This window comes from Lichenostomus cassidix, chromosome 3, assembly GCF_008360975.1.
Source record: "Lichenostomus cassidix isolate B80296 chromosome 3, HeHo_3.0, whole genome shotgun sequence".
Classification (NCBI taxonomy): domain Eukaryota; kingdom Metazoa; phylum Chordata; class Aves; order Passeriformes; family Meliphagidae; genus Lichenostomus; species Lichenostomus cassidix.
The window spans coordinates 68088707-68111527 of record NC_139483.1 but is presented as its reverse complement, the minus strand read 5'-3'; the positions used below and the strand labels follow the sequence as shown (position 1 = coordinate 68111527).

The window sequence follows — 22821 nt, the reverse complement described above, 5'->3', positions numbered from 1 at the left end:
TAATATTTCAGATCTATTTGGTTCCTGGGAAAAACTGTTGCTGTCCATCTTCTCTGACACAAGGGGTCTGGGCATGCCTTCTCAGATCACTCACTGCAATTTTCTTAGCCAGTTTCTTACGTATTGTTACAGTTAGTTTGACTTCTTCACTTCCTGTTTCTGCAGTTGTGACAGTGTTATAAAGTTAGGCAGTAGAAGTCCTCTGACAGCCTTAATTCCACATCAGGTTTCTAACTTTTGCAACTTTCTGATTTCCTTGTGCTGTTGGTATTTTTAGCTTTTTTAATCCTCACTGCTGTCCTGCTCAGTTAGTAACCTCCAAGCTTGCCAAAGATTCCTTGGCCTCGCCTGTCCCCGGAAAAGCTGCTGGTCCTCAGCCATCTGGTTACTGGTTCTTTATTCATTTATTTTGAACTTGTTCCAGCTCCTGCTGCCCCTAAAAAATTTTACCTCCAGTCTCAGGCCATCTCCTAAGCCTTTCAGCAAAGCCTTCAGATGTTGCTTTAATCCCTTCTGCAAGGTCTCATGCTCTTTTCTTGGGTCTTTAGACCTTATTTTAGTCACTTGTGATAGCCTCCATTTCTACAGGTTTTGTTCATAGAATTTCACAGGAAGTCTCAGTGCATGGCAGAGCACAGCATTCCTGTTTTCCTTTCTCTACTGGAAACAGCTCATTTGATATAAACTGGAATTGCATTTGCCTACTTGGCAACCCTCTAACTTTGGAGTTTCATGGTCAGAGTGTGGTGAGTAAGAGAAGGAGGTACTTTTTACCCCCTCCTTTTTCATTTCTATGAAACGAACTTCTGGCTTCAAGCAAATATGCTTCTGATTCACCTTTGAGAACATTTTGCATAATTACAAACCATCTCCATTATATTTATAAAGGCTGTCATCTCCTCCTGAATAGTCCCCCCCTCTTTATAGCTAATGCTGCTATATTTTGCATCCAACTATTTATTAAAAATATAAATCTTCTTGAGATGTTTCAGTAGTGAAATTCCCTTCCAGCATAGCCCCAGCATAGCCAACTGTCTTCTCTTCTCTAGCCAGCTCCTTTTCCACCTCATAGCTCTCCAGTGATCCTTCATTTCTCCCACAAGGTATTATGTGCTGGAGTCCCCTCACAAGAAAATGCTTCTGCTTTAGCTGGAGTACTCAGTTTCAAGAATGAGCCTAATTCAGATGGAGCTGTTCTCCAGATCATTTTTATACTCCAAGGAGGGGAGTAGGCGTGGTCAGGGCACAGCTCATCTTATGTTGACATGGGAGTCTGAAACAGGTCAAAAGAGTGAGATTTACAAGTGGTCCCCTGTACACTGTGAATAGAAAAAGACACTCAGGACACAAAAACAGGAGCAGATGACTAAAGTTAAGTGGAATTGTCTACCTTCTAGATACTCAGACTTCCCCTGAAATGCCTTCCGTGATGCTTTTAAAGACGGCAAGGGGAGAAACTGCACAAGCAGCCAAAACCAGGCTCCTGGACATCCACAGAACTTCCCCCAGTTTTGACTGGCCTTCTGTTGACTTGTCCCCTGCAACTGATTCCCTCCTGTGCCATTTTAAGAAATCTGAGTTTAAAAAACTCAAAGGCCACTTTCACCCTTCTCAGTCACTTATAAGTGCTGCTATATAGAATACAGTTAAAAAGTAATATTAGTGTTCACCTTTTACCAGCCTTCTCAAAGCTGTATTAACTGTGAAATCACGGTAAAATTGTGTTTGCAGTGACTTTTGTTTGCTTTTCTCCCAGTCACAGCTGCCAAGGGGGAAAAAAATCACATGAAAATACAGTAAAATTCCATACCAAGGATACAAATTTGGTCTGCAACTCCAGGATCATCAGCTGAGAAAAAAACATCTGTAAGTCATAATTTTCTCTTATTGGGTATGTTTCTTATAGCTATAGCCACAAAAATCTTCTCCCACACTTGAGATTCCATCCTGCCCATACACCTTCATTACTACAGATTACTAGGGTTTTGTACAAATGCTATGCAATAGTGCCAGGAAATTCATTGCAGGAGTGCTGAAGTTACTGACACCAACTCTCCATCCTCAAAGGAATTATTAATATGGAAGACATAGTGGTACAAAAATATGTCTAAGCAACAGAGACCCTGTGTTGCCCTACCCAGAATGATTTTCAAAGCCTCACAGAGATGCCACCTTAAATTTAGGAAACCACCTCTAGTCGGAGTTCAAAGCTCTCAAAGCCACAGGACTGCTACTAGAAGACAAAAGGAAGTAGGAAAACATATAAAAATCCAGTGCAACTCTTGAACAGCCTCTGCTGCTCCATCATAAAGGAATAATAGTGTGTGGCCCTCTTACAGCACTCTATCTGGGGATCTCAGTGGTTACACAATGGGTGAGTTAGTTTGTCTCTTAGTCTAAACCAGAAAAATGTCCAAAACAGAGCTGTGGGAACACAGTACCTCTCCAGTTCAAATCACAAGTCTCTGGGAGCTCTTCACTGCATGGAGAAAGCTTTGCTCATGGAATATATCTTGTTCCATCTCTGTGACATGGCTTAACTCCAGCTGGCAACTAGTACCACGCAGCCACTCACTCACACACACACCCCAGTGGGGTGGAGAGGAGAATAGGAAAGAAAGGCCAAACCCATGAGTTAAGAGCAGTTTAATATTGGGGAAAAAACCCAAACAACAACAACAACAATAACAATAAAAACAATAGTAGTAATGAAAAGGGAGACAACAAAAAGAGAGAGATACAGGCCAAGACAGGTACATTGTATTCAACACAATTTCTCACCACACACTGACCAATGCCCAGCCCATCCCCAAAGCACAGTCAGCCCCTCCCAGACAACTCCCCCAGGTTATATACTGAGAATGATGTTCTGTGGTATGGAATATCCCCCTGGCTAGTTTGGGTCTGCTGTCCTGGCTACACTCCCTCCTGGCTTCTTCTGTGCCTCCTTGTTGGCAGAGCATGAGAAACTGAAAAGTCCTTGACTTTGGGTAAGCACTACTTAGCAACAACTAAAACATCAGTGTGATACCAACATTGCTCTAATGCTGAATCCAAACCACAGCACCGTACAAGATACTAGGGAGAAAACCAGCTCTGCCCCAGCTTAATCCAGGACACTCCCTTTAGACACAGGAAGGATGCAGAAAAGCTGAGGGACTCACTGAGCATACCAGAAACAACTTTGCATTTCTTTGCTTCTGTTTCTGTGCTGATACTTATGACATCTTCGGCAGCTAAAAATACAAAGTAAACTTGAATTACTTTATGAGAGAGCTTGAATTTTAACATAAATACTACAAATATATAATGTATACAAATAATATACGTATATATTACATATACATATAAATAATACATTGTAGAGAAATGTGTAGACAATAAGGCAGATGTGTATCATGTAAATATAAAAACTTGCTTTTTCTTGGCATTTCATATGCAGATTCTTTTTGGTAGAGAAACTCATGCTAACGTGAAGAAGCTTTTTACCAGAATTTGAGGTGCAAGAATAAGTGTATGATAGCTTGTTGGTCTTTAACGGCCTGGAATTGTGCATAGCTTATCCTGAACACCAGTCAGTTAAAGTATTATTCAACCAATTGTCTCATTTTTGAAGTCTTTCTGAGACATTTTGTGTCACGTGCTGCATAGGACATAGTCCTCTAGATATTGAAACAGCTCTTGGTTCCTCATGTTTAAAACCCTGAAACCAATGGCTCCAGGCAATAGTTTCCAGAACATTAGAGCTAGAACAGCACTGTTTAAATGTAAACATCCTAGATTGCAGTAGCCCTTGTCTTTGCCTTCCTCCCCTGGAAGGTGATGGCTTCCCATGTTCAAACAAAACACTTCTTCAGTGCTAGGTCACTTTCTTGGTCTCAACACTGAACAGGCTGGACTCTGTAACCACTGTCCTTGACACATCTTGTTTCAATGTGTAGGGAAAGTTGTCAAAACTAAACCAGTAAAGATCGCCAGTCAGCCAGTTCTCCCAGTAGGTTAAAAATATACATGTTAAAATGCCAGGACTGTCCAACATTTCACTTGTAATTCTCCATAGCAACACCACTTTGGTACTGTAGTGGGAAAAAAAAAAAGAGTATAAAAAAATCTAAGATCTACAAAAAAGACCCTTCAACTTTAAAGCGAATGTATTCTAGGAGAAGTGAAGGGTCTGTTGTGCAGATGGCTGTTTGCTCTCATTGCTGGAAGCAGACACTCTTCAGTGAGGAGGAAAGGGGAGTCAGATAGCGTATTACCATGCAAAAGCAGCGAGCTCTGCCTATGATGACTGCAGTATTAACTCCCAGGGCTTCCTGCGGCTGAGAGGCAGCGGCGGCAGCGGCAGCAGCGAGTTTCACTTGCCCCCTGCCCCCCACCCCCAAGCTTCCAGGTTCAATAAAGATTACATCATGGAATAAGTATGCCATGTAAGCCTGAGAATCAAAGCCGTCACAATTGGCGGCTGTTTAACTGTAATGTCGCTGAAACACACACTCCCTCGATGCGCACACACACTTTCCCCCGCACCCTCCCAGCCCATCCCGAGCCCTCCGCGCCTCCTACGATTAAGGGTGGTGTTACTGGGAGAGGAAAATCTGATCAAAACTGTCGACCGCAAACTGACAATTTTCTATGGATTCAATAAAGGCCACCTTAACGATTTCCCTAATTAATGGATGACATCTTTGGCTGGAGGAGAGGCGCTGTATTCTACTCTGCCTTAGTCTTTGTTAACCTTCTAATTAACTTTCGTAGGTCACCCAGGTCTCCCAAACCTAAAAGTGAAGAGAGCCATTGTGCTAGAAGCAGTAAACTTACTTTTTCTGCCTGGGTACTTAAAAGGGAGAACGATTATAGGCAGGGAAAAATAACTCCATTTAAACTCTTTGTGACTGCGGAGAATGCGTAGGTCCCTGCCTTAGAAAATAATTGAAACACCTTTTATACCAATATTTGCATGCATAATATACCAAATTAGCAAATATACATCTAAATTCAGCTGCAGTTCCAAATTGATTAGGGATTTGGAGGGGTTTGGGTTTTTTCTTTTTCCTTTTTTTTTTCTTTTTTTTTTTTGGAATGTGAACTTCAGTGGTCAACAAAAGGAATTGGATTTCTTGAGCAAATTGCAACTGCAACAGCCACCAGCTTTTACACGGCATGATCTCCAGCAAAGAGCCTGGGCTAATAGTACACACACACACATTCTAACACTATAATATTAGGCCAGATTAGTCCCTGTGGTAAGACTATTGAAGTCAATGGAATTGTATCAGAGATGAATTTGGTTCACTGCCTTTTGTGGAATCTAATATGAATTGACCACTGAGCTGGAGGCATCAAAGATGATAAATGCAGCCCTCTTTCAAACAGTCTGATGCAACCCAAAAAAGGGCAGGCAGAAGGCATTTAGGATGGGTGGCCTTTTCTTCTGTCTACAGCTTTCTCAGGGAAATTCTGCCCTCATTCACGCCCATTGACTGAAGTCAATTAAATTATTTTAATAAATTGTAATTAAAATTCACAGTGTACAATGAAAGATTGAAACTTCATAGCACAACTTGACTAATAAACCTGAAGTTAATTGCTTCTTGAAAGTAAAGATTTAGAGTGCTTCTTTGGCTTACAGAAGAGACATGAAATTAATTGTTCCCAGTTTTCTCTACACAGCAGAGGACAACACAGCAGAGTAGGAGACAGTAATAGTTGTTCTCCAATATAAACATACAGATGGTCATCCCTGCACAAATATCTGACTATATAACCCATGTTCTTGAACAGAAAGAACCAAGCTTAAAATTTACATAGGGAAAAAAATCTGAAACAGTATGGTTTAGAGAATTTTTTGGATTAACTGAGGAAGAAGCCTCAGTTAACAGGCCCAAAAATCAGGCTATCTCCAGACTTATCCTTCACTGCCATTGGTTCACAGTGGAAAATATCAGCTTTGACCTTGATGCAGTTTCTCCCTCTTTAGAGAAGTTACGTGTAGTGAAGTAGCATTAAAAAAAAAAAAAAAAACCAAAACAAAAGGCCTTGAACTAATCAGGTATGAAAGCTGTAGTCATGCAAAATGCAACATGCCTAAACAAAAGTCTGAGTTCTTGAAATTCTTATTTTGATGGTTGGATTCTGCCACCATGTACATATTTTCTAGTGAAATAATTGGGATATAAGCTGACATCTACTGCTCTTTACTCTCCCAACAAATAGCACGAAGAATCTTAATCATCCTCCCAGGGTGACTTGATTGGTTTAGAAACATCTTGGCTGTGGACAAGTAAGACCCAAATCTCTGAGGAGATTTGAATTGTGTCACCTTTCCAAGCTATCTTCAGTTGGACACACCTTGTACGTTTCTGCCTGCAATGTCCTGGAGGAGATTTGGCATAATGTGGAACTGATTGACAGGGAAAGATGATCAAGTTACATGTATGGGATCAAGATACAGAATAGAAGCAATTCGCCTTCCTGCCTCTGGAAGTCTCATCACTGGACAGCTGGAGGACTAATGGAGGCCCAGGGCTCTACCCTGCCCCCATGGAACACCACAACCTGACCATTCAGAGGGAGACAAGGGATCCCACATCAATGGTTATGTATTGCCCTTCATAGCTGATGAAAACTTTCAGAGCCCCCAGCACCAGGCTCTGCCCCAGAAGGGGTATTGGTACTAAAGCAGAGGTTTTCAGAGAAGGGGATCCTTGTAAAGGTTCTCAGGAAAACTGGGTTGGTTCTCAGACACTGACACAAACCTCCCATGTGACATGGAGCCAAGGGAATTCATCTCACCTGGACCTTTAATAACCATGTGGAGTTATCTGCACCTGAGCCTTGTGAGACTGGATGCCTTGAGAATCAATGGAGGGGAAGACATCATACAACTACTGACCAAGAAGGGCTTATTTTGGATGTCTGGTACAGCAAGAATGAACTGTGCTCCAGGAGAGTTTTCACATAATTAACCATGAAAAGTCCACACACAAAACTTGAACATTTGCAGCTGGTAATGCAAATGCTAGTCTGTGGGCAGATGAATCCTACCTTCCGTCCCTCTGCACTTCGGTTCCCCATTTGTGAGAAGGAGATAATGATATTTCTATTCTTCCATTTTCTACTCTTTTTTCCCCTGTTAAACAGTAAGGTCCTTAAAGACCTGTCTAGGATTCACCTGGCAGGAAGTGGCAGCTACTTTTAGGGCATCTACTAAGGTAGTACTTTTACAAAGTAATTAATTTCATCCAAATTCAAAGTCTATAATATATCTGAGAAGTGCAGCACAAATAATTCTTTTTTTTTTTTTCTCAGCATAAAGGGAGATAAATATAACCAAGTCTTCAATTTGGATTTTTAAGATCAAGTAAAATTAATCTCCTCTGTTTGTTTATACAATACCAATCACAACAGAGGGCTCTGATAAAAACAGTTTAGGTTATTGTAATACTGTTTTAACTGCCCTTGCATCTTAAATAATCCAATGACTGATTAATTGTGAAAACCTAGTTAACACTCAGTAGAATAAAACATAAGACATTTTTCTCAGTGTCTTAGTTTAACCCCAGCTGGCAACCACACAGCTGCTTTCTCACATATACACACATACACCCACACCCACCCCTCCCACTAGTGGGACTGGGAAACAGAATCAGAAAGAAGTTAAAACCCATGGGTTGAGATAAGAGCAGTTTCATGATTGAAACAAAATATAATAATAACACTTTGATAATAATTGCAAAGAAAAGGGAGGCAACAAAAAAGAGAGAGAAAAATAAAACTCAAAAAAGAAAAGTGATGCACAATACTGACCGAATCCCAGCCCATCCTGGAACTACTACCAGACCCTCCCACACAATTCCTCCCAGTTTGTATACTGAGCATGACGTTCTGTGGCATGGAATATCCCTTTGGCTGGTTCAAGTCCCCTGTCCTGGCTATGCTCCCTCCCGGCTTCTAGTGCACCTCCTCTTGGCAGAGCATGAGAAACTGAAAAGTCCTTGACTTTGGGTAAGCACTACTTAGCAACAACTAAAACATCAGTGTGTTATCAACATTATTCTCAAACTGAATCCAAAACACAACACTGCACCAGCTACTAGGAAGAAAATTAACTCTATAACAGCCAAAATCAGGACACACAGTAATGAACATAACATTTTAAAACTTGTTATTTCAAACCACATGAATGATCTGTGGAAATATTTCACAGCAACTGGGACACTCATTATTTACCTTCTTGACACAACACACTGGGTTGTGTGTACCCAGAACAAGATTAACTATCTGACTCTGACATTAAAGTCATTTTTCACAGTCTGTGAAAGATGCCTCCCTCCAGTTCAGCCTATTATTTTCCAGAGGAAATAAATTATTTTTACCAGATAGAGTAGGTCCTGGCAGTGTGCAGTTTAATTAAAGCATCCTCAGGTTTTGTTTAGAAATAACAACGTCATACCAATAACCATAAAAAGGATTTATGGACAGAGAGTGCAAACCAGGACACCTAAAATGCATTTAATTTGTCTTGTCACAACAGAAACATGATGCTTTTAGGTCAAACTGGTAGTGAAGTCCAACATAGCTCATTGAATTTGCTGCCTTGGCAAGACTGGAGTTGGACCTGAGGTATTGTAAATGTACTCCAGTATTATTGCCTGGAGTAGAAATTCCACCTTGCCACCTGCTCAGCCCTGAGGGGTGTGATGAGCTGGCTTCCCAGCCCAGGAGGCCTGATGGGCTGTCTTAATCCTCTGGACTTTTCTGTGGGAAAGAATCCCATGGACTCAACAGAGACAGAAATGTCAACCCTTGTCATTCACAACTTTAGAGTGAGCTCAGCTCTCAAAAGTGACCTCACACAAAGTGCAGCAAGATGGCTCCTTTGCTGCCTCTTGATGGTTTTCATATCCAATATGTTTCATTTACAGGAAAAATACAGTGTCTCTTTCCCTGCTTGGTGCTCTGGCAGAGGCAGCCTGGGTTCTGAGAGGCAGAAGGCTTGAAAAAGGTCTGAAAAATCAATTCTACCTTGTTGCCATACTTATTCCAGCAAACATAATGCCCATGCATGGATCACCTTAATAAAGTTTTAATACAATAGGTCTGCTTCTCTTAGAAGCCAAAATTCACCTATACAGCTCTTAAGATAGAAAAAAAGCACAACTCTTTTTTTTATTTCTCCACAGGCTCCTGTACAGTGTCAGAACTTCGTACATGAGCTGCACTAGACTTACAGTCTGAGTTACAGGAAGGATAACTGAGCTGCTCAGTATTCTCAAATGGTAGGCACGTAGAAAAAGTAAAGACTTTATCCCTAAAACAAGGTTTTTAAAGTGCCTCTTGGTTAATATAGGTACCTCTGTGATCTTGGGCACCGAAGAGAAAATGTGGAGTGAAAGGAAAACACTCTGTTCAGCCCTAGTGCAAGAGTTCATTGCTGAACACTAGACCCTCTAGGTAGGAAGCAAAAATTACAAGCTCAGAAGATAGGTCCAGCTGTCCAAGATGCAAATCCATACACTTGACAAGTTCTGAGGATTCCAAAGGTTTTATATGGATGAAAAATTAAAAAGACAACCCATAGATTCTTTGTTATCTGTTGTTGTTCCATTTTAAGAGTGTCCTTTATACTTCCCAACTACACCAACTGAATGAGGACCATAGGCTTTGGAAACCTTTATGGCCACACCTCAAACTAGATTAATATGTCAAAATCCCTGGTACATAATGGCACTGCTGTCTCCCCAGTTCTCTTTGCCTCGCTGTGAGCTCTATTATATCTGCCAACTGTGGTGCCAGTCCCTTTCTTCTGCTCCCTTATCCGCTGCTTACATTGTGCTCCTGGTAACCATTCCTTTTCCTCCTCACTGTTGCTGATTTGGTTTCTCTTGTTGATTTTTGTGGCTCAAGTCCTATATTAAGAGCTCAACAGAGAGTTGCTAACCTCACAGACCTAGCTGTTTCTGCTTTTTGCACCTTGCACATTCTCCAGTTTCCTTTTGGCTACTCTGATTGTCATTTTTTTCCCTCCTTTTTGTCACTCCTGGTGGTAGTTTACCCACAACTCTTCTCTCAGCTTCCACTGTTGCCCTTCCCCACTCACTAACTACTAACTCTTCCAGCCTCTACCCTGCCTTATTTCATCCAGGCATGTGGTCTGGTGAATGTCTCTGGACCCTTGTGTTCATCCCCTGCATCTTTGCATTTATCCTTGGGAAAAAATCCTTTCTTCACTCACTCCCTTCTAGGGTCCCTTCAGCCTCCCCCATCGCTACTCCTTCTTTGATTAGCACTTTCTTTCTCCAGACTCACCAGCAGACTCTTTCTATGGATCACCCTCTTCGTCTGTTTTCAAATAAGTCTCTGAAGTCTCTGCAAAAACAACCCTCCTCTACATACCATTATGCCTTCCTCATCTCCTTTACCTCTTATCCTTTCAAATGACCAGTTTGCTCCCATTCTCTTGAACTCACCTCTCTGACACTCAGCTGTCTGGTTTCCAGCCACTTCACTCTGCAGGAATTGCTCTCTCTAAAATCACTAATGATGTCCTTCTAGTCAATTCTAACCACCTCTTCTCCAGCCCCTTTCCCTTTGATTTTTCCAACACCTTTGACATATCAGACCATTCCTTCCCTTGGAGTTCCCCATAACTCAGCTGCTGTGCTGAAAATCGCCACCTTTAGTTTTAGAGCTTGGTAGTTGACAGCCAGAATAGGGGCACAATGAAAAGGATAATTCTTTGTATTGTCTTCTGCACACTAATGAAGCTCCTCTTAGGAAAATTTTAAGGGCATACCCAACAGTAAGGAAAACTCAAGTACAGGATCTCTTTGCTTCCTATAGACCTTTATGCCAGACTTAATGTATAATACAAGAAATTTCACTTTCATATTTTTGGAGTTTCCTAGATGGATTTTTGTAAGGAGGGAAAAAAAAGGAGAATAAAGAAACTAATCATTTCACCTTTCCACAGATTCGTTGTTTCACGGCTCTCTCTGTTCACAGATAAAATCAGAGATGGATTAACTCAGAACTGTATACAGATATATAACACAGACATAAAGAGGATCAGCCTGGGAAGATAGTGGCATCTTTTCAGTGTCAGGTTAGCCAAAAGTCAAAGAACATCTACAGGATAAAAGCAAATGCAGCAGTGCAGCGAAGGTCACAGTCAAAGGTTCGGGGGAGGGGTGTGTGTGGTGTGGTGTTAAATCCTCAAGCTCACTAGTGAAGCCAGAGGCTCTTTTCAAGTTAAGCTATACTTGCAGAGCTACATGGATAACGTGAACAGATGTTCCTACTGTTTGGCTCTTTCTGCACCCATTTTTGCAAAGATATTTCTATTTAAAACATAGACTGAATAAAACCTGTAATCACTTTATGTGGACCTTAAAATATCAGAAGTTCATGAGCAAAGTGCACAGAGATATAATACACAAGAATTATCATTGACTTCAGATAAAGCTGCTGCACTCCATACTCTTCTACTGTAATTTCAAGCTCTGTTTGCCTCCCTTATTTGCAGCAAAGTCTACAGCAAAGCCGTGGATGATAAATCACACTGTGTTTTCCATTCAAGTAAGAACAAGTTGCAGAAAACAGTGTTTAAAAAATCAAGGGAATTAACTTTAACTGTTGGATGCCCTACTCCCTCCCCTGTGTGTCAAAGCAATTAGTGAGAGTTAGATCAAAGGATCCACTCTACAGAAAAGGGAGAAATAGAATCCAGTGTGAAATATCCCTCTGCAAAGACAGAATATATGCAAATAAATTGCAGGTAACCTGTAGATCTGATACTATACCACCTCCAGGAGGAGAGGGTCAGGAGTTACATCTGATAATAACCTCTGTCTTTCATTGGAGATCACTATTTTCCAAAAGAAAAGCTAAATATTGATTAAGTGATACCTTAAATACCACAAGATTATCAAAGCAATTACAGGGATTAACTTCACAAAATGCTCCAGTATAACCTCAGTTGCAGAAACTGTGCCAACTTGGTAATGGCTATTAACATCTGTATGCACAAGAGTAATCCCCTGGTTTTCTTTCTATTTTCCTCCCTCTCTCTCTCTGATTGCTCCTGTATATATTATAGCTTTTATGAGTGCACGAGATACACCTCCTGGGAACCTCATTCTACATTTTCTTGTTTGACCTGCTTGGAGTCAGAGGAAGTCAAAGATTATTCAAGGAGGACACAAGACGCCTATTTGTGTTGCTTACTCCCACGTGAGAAAACCTTCCCTGACAGAAAAAGGCAGGAGACTTTGCCACTCCTGAAGTCCCATATGGATATGCTGACTTTGACCACGCTGACTCAGTCTCATTCAATGACAGCATTATCTACCTGAGGGTTGAATGTCCTGCAGACACCTTTCAGAACAGCATCAGATGGCTGAAGAAGTTTAACTGCCCTAAAGAAGAGCTCTTGCTTGGTTCCCAGCACAGTCACAGAGTTCAGGGTCCTTGGTAGCTTTCTATTCCCACAGCCCACTCTCATGCTCACATTGATGAGAATGCCTCACTCTTGCTTCCATTTTCCCCTCTTCACTCTTCTCTTAGTGGGAGAAGCAACTTTAAAGCATGGGAGAGACAGACAGAGAGAGCATGACGCCCTATAATCCAACAAGTCAACTTCCCGAGCTCAAACATGAACTGATTTTTTTTTTCTTCCCTCGCCTTATAAAAAAGAAATTGACTTTTGTTTGGAGTTTGTGAAAAGTGGGACTCGGGGCCCAGTCAATGGGGCTCCCCGCAGCGCGGGCTGAGTGGAGCCATCTCGAACCAGTCAGCCGCGGCACCAATTAATCCGCTCTTTGTCACAGCCCCGGCCTCAGCAGCAGCGGCAGCAGTAGCAGCAACACATTTGGCCATTGTTCAGACCTTCATGCAACGGGATTTACCCTTTCAAAGAGGCAGTTTTGTCCCAAAGAGTTCGAGCGGAAGTTTCTCACTGACAATTTGCCCCAAATAGATAGATTTGTCAGCAGCAACCTTTAAAAGCAAAAAGCCATGGAGGAAAAAGGGGAGAAAAAGAAGTGTGGGGGGAAGAGCAAGTGCATCCTTGTCCGTCTGTCTGTCTGGAAGCCTGTCCTGAGCAGGTGGGGTGAGCGCCGGGCCTGAGGTACAGAAGGGCGAAATGGCATTGATGGGGGCTCTTGTTCATCTCAAGGCAGATGTAGCAAGGGAGCTAACAAGCTCCCAGGCTGTTGTATAGCAGCTCTGACTTCTGAAAGCCTTTCAGGGAACTTCTTTTACATGGCATTGTCATGCCTGCTACACAGCAATATGCCAGGCTGGCTGGGGTTTCTCAGCCTCAGATACTCCAACAGCAGCTCAACCCTGAGAGGAGCAGGGTGCCCTGTGGTGTTGCCACCAAAATCTGCATTTAAGCCAATGCAAGAATATTTTTGCAAACAGGCTTGTGTAACTTTTCCTATGCACAGTGCAGTGGGGCCCATATTCCAGGCGGGAAAAGGTGAAACAAACACACGTGTGCTTCCCATGCCGAGGTTTTTGCGCTCCTTACAGGCACACCCTTCTTTGCACTTCAAGATCTGCTTGCATGGACAGAGAGTCAATCCTGTTCTATTGCAAGCTGCAGCTATTCACAGGTACTGCTCTTGCTCCCACCCTCAGAGCACAGAACAGCCCAGTATCCCTGGCTCACACACAGAACCTTCTCTTTCCCACAAAATTTCCTCCCATACTCCAAAAGCAGAACAGGAAAAAGTGCAGAAAACTCTCTCTGCAGCTTGAATTCGAGCAGATCCACATCCATATACAGACAGCCTCTTCCAGCCTTGCTCTCCCATTGGAGAGTAGCAGGAAGTTCCCAAGCCTGTCAGACCAATCTCTCTTAAGAGCACAAATTTCGGGAAAAATGGAAAAAATATGCCTACTCTCACCTGTGACTCCACCTTCTGTTGCACCTGCTGGGCAGGTGGGGAGGTGGAGGCTAGCAGATTCCTGTGAATACCATGATGCTGAAAACTGACAACAGAGCCCTGTTTTTTTCTAGGAAGAGTTGGGAAAGTTTGGTCAGCCAGACATAACTTGCCCTTTGCATACAAGAAACCATCATCTAATCACCTGGACAGCAAGTATAGCTTGCTCTTCCCCAGAGGCCTTTGCATGGCAAAGGAGCCAAATTCGTGGGAGAACAAGTGGTTCTGCTGCAGTCCTGGTGTTTATCTGCTGCCATTCAGGCAGTTTGGCTTCTCAAACAAAGCTGAAGAAATCCAGTTCACTCATGTAGATCTGCTGCAACTATCTGACTGAAAGGAGGGCATGAGAAATGGATGCAAGGCAGCTATATAGCCCTAAAACTTTGAAACGAGCCCTGGAAACTGCATTGCTGGGTGACAGCCGGTCCAGCTCTTCTGTCAGACTGTTTTGTCTCGCTGTATCTAAAATGGGGTTTATCTTCATTACTCAAAGAACTTCATTGTTTGAGCATTGCCCAGCCCACTGGTGTTTATTTGATGGTCTTTCCAAGGCATTTCCTGAAAGACACAGAGAAATGAAGACCAAGTTCAAGCTGACATCAAAAATGTCACCAGCCTGCTTTTTACCCACCAAGTTCCCCTAAGGCTGCTTACACCTTCTCTTGGAAAGGGAAAAGGGCACAAGTGGCTGCAACCTAATTATAAAACAGCCTGAAGCAGGGGTTGTTCACAATTAGATTATGTCTATTCCAAGTGCTTTGGTTTACAAGAGAACTAGAACACTTTGGGTTAAAACTGAAACTGAGTTAAAAGTCTGAGTTAAAACTGAAACATTGGGCTCCACACTTCAAGATACACCCACAACAGTGGGTGTCACATGTTCTAGGTGGCCTTCACCACAGGGGACAAAGAGTTGCAGAGCAGCAGTGTCCTCGGTCCCAGAAAGCACACGTAGGACCTAGGACCTTCCCCATTTGCAGAGGAGTTTTAAGAGACCCTGAGAGCAGGTGAGTAAGGAGGGACACAATTTGCAATGGCACAGTGCACTGGGACAAGCTGAAAGTTGAGCAGTACAATTGCAAATACATTCAAACACAGCTTTCTCCATGTGGCATCTCTTCAATGGAGGCCTCACTCCTTCAGCTCTCCTGGAAATGCACACATAAATTAGCATTTTTTCTTTGCTGGCATGGGAGGAGCACCTATACCAGGGACAATGGTATTCCTGAGGAAGCTTAGCTGTCCCACCCTTTATTCCCTAAGCATGATCGGCCCTGGTTATCAATCAACTTGATGGGATTCCCAAGAGCAAAACTCTTTTTCCTTTAGTAGTAATTTTGCTTATGATTTTCAATAAAAGGGAAGGAAACCTATTGTATATGACAGAAAATATTCTACCAGCTACAGTGTGCTTACCATGTGCACAGTAAAAAGAACAGAAGAAGACCACATTTCCTCTGTTTGTGTGTCAGGTTCTAAATCACATCAACCTCATGTCAGCAAAAGGGCTGTCTGGATTTGAGCAATATCAGCCAACACTGACTGCAATGACAATATATAGAAAATTTAAATTAGAATCAAACAAATGCTCCCGACAGTACAAAACTGGTTGATCAACCACACTGCAGGTTTGTAGCAACTTCTCATGTGTATTTTCAGCCAAATTATGGTATTTGGATCACTCTTGGGGTTTCCTAAACGTCATGATTTATTGTGGAGTAGGATCACTGCACTTGTAGTTGGAATCAAAACGTTGTTGAGAAATAATCTGTGCATTGGACTTTCACTGCTTTAGCTGAGTGATCTGCCACACAGCTTTGCTTACCAGTGCCAGCACTGCCACAGAACAGAGCAATTGGGAAAAGCAGTTAATGAAAGCATTACTAGTTGTTATTAATCCACAAGCACCATTTCATGGTGGACTGGCACCCATGCCAATCCTCAGAGTTTTTGATTCAGTGCTTCAATACTTCATGCTCTGTATTGCAGCATGGAGAACAAAGTCACAAGGTAAAACCCTGTCCTGGGATTCCCATAACACATTCCCCTGATTTATATTTCTTTTGAAAAGCCATGCTTCATGAAAAACAGGGACATAGAGATACTGGATCACGTCTCACCAGAGAGATATAATCTCCCATACACAAGCACCTGTAATTCCCTAATATATATGGCGATACAATGTTTTCATGACAATTGCAGCAAAATCATGTCTGGCAAAATCACTTCAGGGCATGAGTGAAAACATCTGGAGCCCCTTTTAAGAGCACTTAGAGCTCAGACTCCCTGAGTCAGTAGCTTGTGAATGCCCCAAACTGCAGAAAGCTCTCCAGGCACCAGGTTTGGAGACCATCAAAATGCATTGCAAGTTCAAGGATGTGCATTGTATTTGAATAGGAAAATCTTAGTTGAGGTCTGACAGGACTCCTCCAGTCACATAGGCTGCCTAAAACTTTGATTGTTCAGGTCACATTTTCAGCTCTCATGCACCCCAGCAACCCTGTCAAAGTCAGTTAAACTACTTATTTCATATTTATGAGGGAAGACTGTGAGATCAGAATCTGGCTCAGTGGTATGTTTTCACTGGACTACATTTTCTGTTCAGGCAGGACAAGTGCAAATAGCTGCAGGATTAATTCATTTTACAGAGGAATATGGCAGATGTCCGATTTCTAATTTTCTTAGAGATAAGAGTGCTAGATTTTGTTACACAGGCTCAGGCTGTTGGTTTTGCGAGCTCACCAGCTTGCTCTCATCAATGTCTGAAATCTCAAAAGGCAGAAAACCCCAACCAACCTCATAACACATTGAGCTAGTTGCAGAGTGATGCAGATCTTGCTCTCCTCTGCTTCGACTTGCCACTAATTGCTCTACCTGGAAGGATAATTCTGTGACCCATATTTTATGAAGCAAGAGATAAAGCAAGCCTGTCTATAAATTTCTTAGTCAGTCATTAAACTGTACATATCTTATTAAAAAACTCTCTGCACCAACTGACTCAATACTTTCAAGCAGCACTGAATGTGATATGCTGATTCAATGCTGCATCTGGAAGTATTTATTTTTGTTGTTTCTAAATTCATTTCCCAAAATAGATACCACAGATCTGGTCTCCAGCCAAAATCAAGAGATATAGATAAATTGAAATCAATGGAGCTGAGCCATTACATTGCCAACCAGAAATACAGCCCTTCCTAAGAGCATCCTTTGCTGCCACTAATTATTTTTTGCACTTGCCTCAAAGGTCAATATGCTAATAGGCATCTACAGCAAAATTTGGGAGGCCAGTCTATCACAGAAATTATTACATTCAAACGACAATCAATCAGGGTCATAGCTGAGGCAATTCTTTCCTAAGCATACGCAAATGCTTAGGATGTAGCCAGAGTTATTTGTTTACCATACTGATAAAATTATTTTTTAATGTCACAGCATAGCTTCAAGATGTATTGTAGTCAGAATTCTTTTGCTGACAAATTAAACTTGTTAAATTATAGACCAATCTTATTTTTCTTTAACTGGATTTATAATATATTTATCTGCCCTCTCATTTGGACCTTTCACAAGTTTTATACAGCTGTGTCTCTGCCAGCTTCAGTATTGATACAGTCTTTTGTGTTCATGTCAGGAAAACTAAAATGAGGCTGTTTCTCTCTAAATTAGATTGCAGCTGTTGCTACATCATTGGCTTATTACGACACTTTGATTTATATCTAACTAGCAAACTAACAAATAAGTCAAGTTACTAACTAGAGCCTCTTTGTTAAGCGCTTGTCTGGCATTGTCTAGATGGGATCAGGTACCAATGTAGGCGTATAAGCCAAGCCTGACATATCCCTTTCAAAGGCATACGTGATTAATGGGGCATTTCATTGCTGCAAGTGAACTCAGGCTTGTTCCACCCCTGAATGCAAGTATTGAGGAGAAGTGCCATGACTTACAGCGATACTCTTTCCCCAGTTATCTTTCTTAGGTATAATTTTCCCTGTTATTCTTCACGATGCTAGTGTGCACTTATCAGATGCACACGTGGAAACAGAGCTATATGGTTGCTGTTGCAGCCATTAACTAACTTAACCAAACACACACACGCACAAGGGAGAAATTCTTTGCTTTTTCACTGCATCTACAGGGAACACAAGTCTTCCCCAAAGCTCTGCTGGGTGAGTTACCCAGCATGGAGGATGGGCTGAGACTGCTCAAGCCCAAAAGCCAGTAGAAGTAACTGGTATGTTCACTGTGGAACACCCCAGCATGCAGAGATGGAACATACAGTGCCACCAGCTCAGGGAAAGTCATCCCCAGCTGCAGCCAGAAGGTGGTTTTGCTTTACAGAGGGCACATGAGCACAAGGAAATCCTTCTAGCACCAGGAGAGAGGCAATGCTCACGAGACAGACTTTACCAGGTCATCTTTCTGTGCCTTGGATTTTCACACTTTGGGAAAAAAGCCTTTTCTTGATTCATCTGGAGAAAATTCACAGCACCAAATTGTGACATAATTTTGTTTTGTTGTGAATTTTTTTAGTTAGCTGGGGCTCTCAGCATGGCCCTGCAGCCCTGGAAGGCACCTGGCACCAGGGCATCCATGCTGGCTGTCAGGGCAGCTGCCACATAACATCCTCAAGCCCCCATCATCAGCTACACTGGGTTTGTGGTGAGGTTTAGCCCCAGTTGGCATCTCAGCCCCATGCACCCACTTGCCTACACTCACGCAGTGGAACACGGGAGGGAATGGGAAGAGTAAAATTGAGAAAATTTGTGGTCTGAGATAATACAGTTTAAAAGGTGAAGCAAAAGCCATGCATGTGAGCAAAGCCAAACAAGGAATTCATTCACTGCTTCCCATGGGCAGGCAGGTGCTCAGCCATCCCCAGGAAAGCAGGACTGCATCACACGGAAGAGCAAACGCCATCACTCCAAACATCCCCCCCTTTCTCCGGCTTCCCCAGCTTTATATGATGCCATATGGTCTGGAATATCCCTTTAGGCTGTTTAGGTCAGCTGTCCTGGCTGTGTCCCCTCCCAACTCCTTGCACATCACCAGCCCCTGTGCAGGTGGGATGGGGTGAGAGGCTGAAAAGGCCTTGACTTTGTGGAAACACTGCTCAGCTGTAATGAAAACATCCCTGCATTATCAACACTGTTTCCAGCACAGATCCAAAGCACAGGTCTATGCCAGCTACTGTGAAGGAAATTACCTACCTCGACCAAAACCTGCCCAGTGTGATGGCCCAGGCAGGACAAGAGGAAGGCCAACACCACCACTACTGGTTGTCCAGTTCAGGACCCTCCCAGGAACACATACGTGAGGCAGGGGCTTTGCAAGGAAGACTCGATACTGCAAAAGAGCTTGTTAAGTGCATTTCCACCCCCCACACAGGGAACAGCCCCAGCTTGGTGCAAGCACAGCCATGTCACAGAGCAGGAGTGTGGTGGGACAGCCAAGGAGCAGCATGGTCCTGTCAGCAGCGTTCACAGTGACACTGCCCATCCATCTCCCCACAGGGGGATACAGAAAGGGATTTGTGGTGGTGCCACAGAAACAGGGGCTGTGGCCTACAAAGAAGTGAAGGCACCTTTAATTGAAGGGCTGATTAGAAAGAACTCAACCTTGAAGGTAATTATGCTGCAAGGCTGCTGCTGTACTCAGATCCCTTTATAGGACTGCCCAGGGCACCAAGGAACATTTCTGGATCTCACCTGGTACATGCACCAAAGGAGGGGAGTGGAGATAGCTTGTCAAGTATCCCAAAGCAAGAGTAACTCCACCTCCCAGGAGAAAATAGCTCTATCTTTCCCTCCTTATCACCTTTCCAAGAAAACAGGTGTGTTAGATTTGCCTGATCTTACCCACCCGCTTCCCGTTGAGAGAAACAGATGAAAACTGCACTTCCATATATTCTCCTGCTACATCCATACACCTCTGGCAGCTCAAATTCTTTTCTCATCTGACCTTCTTCACTTTTTCCTTCTTTTTTTTGTTCACTGAAGACCTTTCGGCTCCCCATCCAAAGAGCAGAGAAGACAAGCAAGATAAAGGCAGAAGGATTGAAGATGGGTCACACATTGGATTTTTATTGCTGCTAAGACTCCAAGAAAAGAAAAGATACTTGGCAAGAGTCCACAGCACAATGCTGAGAAATGTCACCATGTAATGGTGATCACAGTCCAGAGTCCTGAAGGGGACACCCTCCAAAGAAAACACATGCCATTTCCTGTAGCAAGACTGACAACTATTTATACTTCCAAAGCACTATGAGGAGACAACAAATTTCGTTGCTATATTAACATTCTCTGTATATGTAGGACTGATTAATAAATAAAATGCTAAACAGAATTGTTGTGCTTTAATCCAGCAGACAGCTGAACACCATAAAGCTGTTCATTCACAGCCAGCACAGTGGGGTGAGGGAGAGAATAAAAAAAAAAAAGGTAGTACTTGTGGGCTGAGATAAAGGCAGTTTGAAGACACAGAAAAGGAAGGGAAAATAATTATGATGATGAAAGAATATACAATTAAAGTGACAGACAATTGCTCACCAGCAACTGACTGATGCCCAGCTAGTCCTCCAGCCATCTCCCCCCAGACTGTTTGTTCAGCATGATACCATATGGTATGGGATATATACCTCTGGCCAGTTTGGGTCAGTTGTCCCAGCAGCATCCCCTCCCAAATTCTTGCACACCTTCAGCCTACTCTCTGGCAGGGCAGTATGAGAAGCCAGAAAATCCTTGACTTAGTGTAAGCACTGCTCAGCAGCAACTAAAACGTCAGTGTGTTATCAACATCATTCTCATCCTAAATCCCAAACACAGCACTATACTAGTTACTGTGAAGAAAATCAACTCTACTCCACCAAAAAGCAGGACAATAACAGTAAATGTTAAATGGTAATAATGGTAATAATTACAAATACTAAATGTTAACTGTAATTTCCAGCCTTTTGGAAGCTGAAATACTTTCCCCCCAAATGACCATGGAAACAGCTTTGATAGAGCCTGCAGTGAAAAGCTGGAGGTAGGAGAGAGCTCTTCCTTGTACTCTTGAAAGATGCATCCTGCCTTCACTTTCAGGGCTGAGATATCTCTGTCCATCACAGAAACCACAGGAAGGGCTCTGAAGAGACAGAGGATAAACCTCAGCCCATGCAGGTTTACAAAGCAACATCAAGCACAACCTGGGGAACAGGGAAGGGCTGTTCTCAGCAACTCACAACCCAAGACCACATGTAGAGCCAGCTTTGGGTGTCTGGGCTATGTTAGTGGAGTTTTGGGTGGAGAGGTGGGTGGTTTGAGCTCTTCTATTTTTTTCTCTTGGCAAAGCCTGATGTTGTACATGGGAGGGAAAGCCCTGTTCACATTCAGAGCAGCCTCTCTCAGGCATGTCTGAAACCTGTGGACATGGTTTGACCAGCCTTTGCAGTGGTTTTGAGGTGGCTTCAAGTTTCCAACACAAAGAACTGTGGCTGCTGTAGGGCCAGAGATTGGCCTCTCTAGAGCAGGGGATGCCCAGGGCCAGATTTGGGCCCTGCTGCCATTTAATCCTCTTTCTTTTGGCCTTCAGACCTTGCTAATGTAGCATCTCCTTCCCTGCTGCTTCCCACATGGCTCAAGGAGGTGAACTGTTCCCTGCCTCCCTGGAAGCAGACTTGGAGGGAATTTGTCTGCATTCCCTGATCCGCCAGTTCCTTTGCTTTCTGAGATCTCCCTGAGCAACTTCCCAGTCCTCTGGACAGTGTCTCTCAGTGTTAGGCAGGACCAGGCTTGCCCCGATTCAAGGCTTCCTTCTGTGTGGTGGATGCACTGGTCTCATGGGGAGCAAAGAGCAGAAAGTCACTGAGATTCCAATGCTGCCCAGAGTCATGCAGCCCTGCAACACAGCTGTGGTATAGGCATAGGAGGAATCACCCATAGCTTGAGATAGAAAGGGGCAAGGATGAAATATGAAGTGCAGGAGGATGGGGACGGTGTGTCTGGGAGTGGGCTGAACACCACATTCTGCCAGGATCACAACCAGCAAGGGGGAAGTCAGTTGTGGTGCATCAACAGCTCACACGAGTGACAGGGATGAGAAGGCAGAGACTGAGGGACAGCAACTGCTGCCCTCGCTCTCTGGTGCCGTTGCCCACCCCAGCTTGCATCGGCAGGAGAGATAGTCTTTCCTTCCTCCCCAGATGCGCACCTCTCGCCGTCCTTAGGCTGCTCTAGCAGCTCCCACCTCACAGTTTCCAACAGGAGCGGGAGAGCTCGGCAGCCTCTCGGTGAAACCAGAGCTGCTGAGCTGAGAAAGGGTCCCACATCTGGCCCCTCGCCGCCCCGCTGCACCCCGGCTCTGGCAGCGCTCCTGGGACGCTCGGGCCCGGCGAGCTGCTGATGGGCGGCGAGGTCGCCCAGGGGTGCGAGCAACCCTACGGGGCAAGGGCGGGCTCCTTCAGCTCCGTGCAACAAGTCCCGGCGCCGGGGAGCGGGAGCTCAGCCCGCCGTGCGCCTCCAGCAGCCGGCCGGCCCTGCTCCCCCCGTGCCAGCCTCTGGCTCCCGCGGCAGGACGGCGGTCCGGCTGCCCGGCGGGAAGGCTGGAGGCTCGGCCCGGCTCGGCCCGGCCCGGCTCGCAGCCCCGGCCCGCTCCCCGGCCAGCCCCGCCGGCTGCCAGCACAGCCGCTGCCCGGGCCGGGGCAAGGGCAAGGGCAGGGGCGAACCGCAGGCGGGCTCCACCTCAGCACGGGAAAACGCAAAAGAAACGGGATCTTGATCCGTTCCTTCTGCTTTCCTTTTATCTCCTGTTTTTTCTTTTTTTTTTTCCTTCTTCTTTTTCTTTTTTTTTTTTTTTTTCTGGGGGGGGGTTGTCCCTTTCTATGACAGCGAGGGCA

General features: G+C 43.9%; 1 long non-coding RNA gene across 1 annotated transcript; it reads right to left on the bottom strand.

The window, feature by feature from the left end:
• Nucleotides 1-351: 351 nt before the first annotated feature.
• LOC146439947 (uncharacterized) lies at nt 352-4384 on the bottom strand. The gene is made up of 3 exons (XR_014851320.1): nt 4260-4384; nt 3174-3236; nt 352-1273 (listed from the first exon to the last, which is right to left on the bottom strand). It is a non-coding gene; the product is annotated as an uncharacterized LOC146439947 (long non-coding RNA).
• Between the last annotated feature and the right edge of the window lie 18437 nt (nt 4385-22821).